The 3,754-nt window shown below is 32.9% G+C and overlaps 1 protein-coding gene across 2 annotated transcripts in view; it reads right to left on the bottom strand.

Moving 5' to 3' along the window:
* The window catches only part of LOC128233784 (uncharacterized), a 15,343-nt gene extending 15,203 nt beyond the window's left edge, over nt 1–140 (bottom strand). For both annotated transcript variants that reach the window (XM_052947636.1, XM_052947637.1), the window contains exon 1: nt 1–140. This exon is cut by the window's left edge. The gene's annotated coding sequence lies outside the window, so the exon portion shown is untranslated.
* Nucleotides 141–3,754: the final 3,614 nt, after the last annotated feature.

The raw sequence follows: 3,754 nt of genomic DNA, 5'->3' as shown, positions 1-3,754 counted from the left end.
ATTTGATAATTGTAGCATCCAGGTTTATAACACTTGAATTGTCCTTCTGAAATACATTTTCCTTAAGTCAATCGCAGGCAGTTTAGCTGTATATCCTCCTGCATATATCATATCATATGATATACAACTTCTTGGTACATTTGTTCGCTACTGATTCGTAACTAAATACGCGCAGTTCATTACATTAGACTAAATATAACGCATTCTTCTGTTACAAAATCACTGTAAAATAGATATACATGGTGATGTGATCATTTTATTTCCGTTATCTTCCTTAATAAAAGGGACTCGCTCATGGTTTGTAAAATGCATTTTCTTTAATTAGGAAATAATGGTGGACTAAACAGGCGCGTAAGGAGCCAATTGACATTTTGGCCACGGAAGTGGTGGGCTCAGGAGCGGTGTCCCGTCCCCTCCCTTTTAGTAAAATGGACTCGTTCAGGCCTGACATAGAAAGACATAGAACATAATACTTCCGTGTGACAATGTGTTCTAAATGCTTGATGCAATGCTAAAAAGTCATTTAACGTTCAAAATAGAGATGTTTTGTTAATAATTAATAAATAATGTATCTAAATTAAAAGACAAGAATGCTAAACAATGTTAGTAACACTATTGAAAACTCTTACTCCCAAATAAGATATACCTTTATTAATGGAATTATTTTAATATTATAAAAAAAGTGAATAAATGTTCTTAATATGAAGGATACTTCGGTAAAACATTCTATATCCTCGGATAGCTGTGTGGAGTTAGCCTACCATACGACATTGGACATCCAAACTGAATGACTTGCCAGCACAACATTGGGCATTGGACATTCAAAATTAAATATCGTGTTGGCATGACATTGGACATTGGGCATACGAAATTGAAAGTCGTCCTGGCATGACATTGGACATTGGACACACACAAAAATGAATATTTTGCTACCGACAGTTGAAATTCTTAATTATTAAGCCTATTGCTTAATGATTGCCAATCTGCAATTTCATTGGCTGATTTTTTTGTATTCTAATTAACAGTCAAACATACCGGGTAAAGTTTATCACTTGCAGCGATGACAATATAACAAAACTCTGCGGAAAATTCATTACAATATAAAGGAGTATTTGAACAAAACGTTCTCAACAAAGATCAAACAGCGTTTCTAGTCTACAATATATGTAAACAATATACTAATATACATTTGTCAAAATGAAACTGGACTCTAACAGAGTTTCGGGGACCAAGGTTCCTTTTGTCCATCGCTCTGGCATCGGACGGACGGTGAATTGCCCCACCGTCGAATTTCACCGTGACATATTGCCTACAAACATTTTCACCAAGTTTCATCATGATTCGATAATTAATGCATACAGTAAATATATGCACAGTTATAAACTAACTCTATTTTAATATGATGGGCATAACTCTGATGTTACTGAAGCGATCGCCTTTGACCCAGTCTTTATGCCCACGAGCACTGTCACTAAGTTTCATCATGATTTGATAATGAATTTTAAGTCAATATCTGCGCATTAATAACCCAACTATGATAGTGTAATGTAAAAGGGGGCATAACTAACATGTTTACTGCAACTGAGGCGATATACCACAATATCAAGTTCAATCGTAACAACTCGGCCATCTCCGGTAAGTTTCAGGATAAACTGTTGGATAGTGACCGAGGTGTTCCGATTGACACCACGCCGATTACGATAAGGCTACGCCTACAGTGTCACGTGACCCTTCAGTAAGGGCCCTCCGACATGAACACAGAAGCAGACGATAATTATACAGAATAATCGTAGAATTTATTAACAATCAGATAAAAAAATGCATGGAACATGGTAAAACATAGCAATAAAAGCGAGTATAACATTTAATCAGTTAATTATTATAATTAATTAAATTCAATGCTTGATTCAGGTAGAAATAATTTAATGTCTAAACTTTAAGATAATTAATTTCTAAAAAACATCGGAATATGTTTCAGTAGTAATGTAAACATTTAGGGAAACAAAACATGTATTAATTTCCTTTCGAAAGTCAACAAAGAATGACTATTGTCTAGATCAAATGGATTTTGCTGTTTTACTTCCTTTCTCCATTAAAAAAAAAACTTTTATATAAGTTTAATGAATTATTATTATTGATATAACTACCGTAATATTTATCTCAATGAATTAATATCCGTATTAAATGAAATGCGAAACTGTTCTTACAAGGGACATAAATGTAGGAGTTAGAAGTGATCATAGTCATTATAAATGTACAGGTTTATACCGAGGGCTGAACGCAATAGTGTCGTAACTCCATTTTTTTCACAAAATGATGTTTTTGCATTTTTTACATGCTTTAACAGTTTTCCATCTGTCATAAAAATATTTTTGAAAAATATTGATTTTTAAGTATTTAAAATGAAAATTTGTCCAAAAGTCGTATCTTAATTTGACTATTGTCATTTATGCAACACTGTCGTAACTTGAGTAACATACAGTGTTGCACTGAAAACTATGCCAAGTTCGATTTAAAAAAAAATAGGCAACACTGTAGTAACTCAATGAATTTCAATAAAATGATGTCATAATAATGATGCCATAGTGCTGTGATTTCACTTTTCTCAGAAAAGAAAACACCAACAGTAAACATATACATGTACTTGTTAAAAATTATGAAATCCAAAAATTTTGAAGATTTATTTGCGCCACATCTGAAGATTACAGTAATTAGGTGTTTTTATTTGTTGTTTTTTTAATACTGATGAAATATTCCTTATCCTGAGTTATGTATTGTAACTTGTGCTTGAAAAAGTTAAATGATTACCTTAATACTTGATAGTCTGAGGCGATATAAGTTATTGCAGTAGCATCTTAAGTGCATTAAGTCTTATCCTAATAAAACTGACTTTTTCCATAACTTACTTATCAAACTTATAGGATATTTATGGTAGAATTTTGATAAATAAATGAGTCTTACTTACTTCTATACCATACTAGTTAAAATAGCTTGCATTTTTAATGTGGTATTGTGGTAAAATCTAATATTTGAGAAAAATAAAGACTTAAGGCTAAATATTGTGATTTGGATAAGAATTTTTGCTCCCTGAAGTTGATAAGTCAAAATGGTTGGGAATCAAATAATGCTGATTCAAATACAGTTCTTGTCAGTTTTTTGTAATCAATCTTTAGATTTCACATCATGTTCCAAGCAAAAGCTACTAGGCATCAAGGAAGCAAAGTGTTTTGTAGCAGAGGGAGACAATGTGTAGCAAATAAGTGCGCATTAGTAACATCCTATACAAATCAACCAACAAACTGGAATGAGGAAACGATGGATGTGATTTTATTTAAGGGTGACAAACTTATAGCGATGTCAATTTGAAAAGGCCATACTGGTCAACAGATGACATTCCTGATGTTCTGGACTTCGTTAACATTAACGGAGTCATGGCTCAGGAAGTGGTCACATGTATCAGCCATCAGTAGTGAAGAATGTGGTCGTTTAGATGATGAGGACACAGACAGCTACATTTTTTTTCTAAATTAGGCAATGGCAGACTTAAATAACATTTCAGAATTCCTTCAAACATTTCATTTGAATACTTTAAGAGATGCTTCTGAAGATAATGTTAATGTTTGTAAAAGCTTGTACAATGATGATGTTACAGTTTACATCATGAATAACAGCATTGATGGGCATGATATGATGGTGATGTTGAGAGTTATGATGTTGAAGGGAGTGGTATTGATAGCAATGTCGTTGATGGGAA

Source organism: Mya arenaria, chromosome 5 (assembly GCF_026914265.1).
Source record: "Mya arenaria isolate MELC-2E11 chromosome 5, ASM2691426v1".
NCBI classification, from domain to species: domain Eukaryota; kingdom Metazoa; phylum Mollusca; class Bivalvia; order Myida; family Myidae; genus Mya; species Mya arenaria.
Note: the sequence above shows the minus strand (reverse complement) of the source record. Positions and strands in the feature narration are given on the sequence as shown.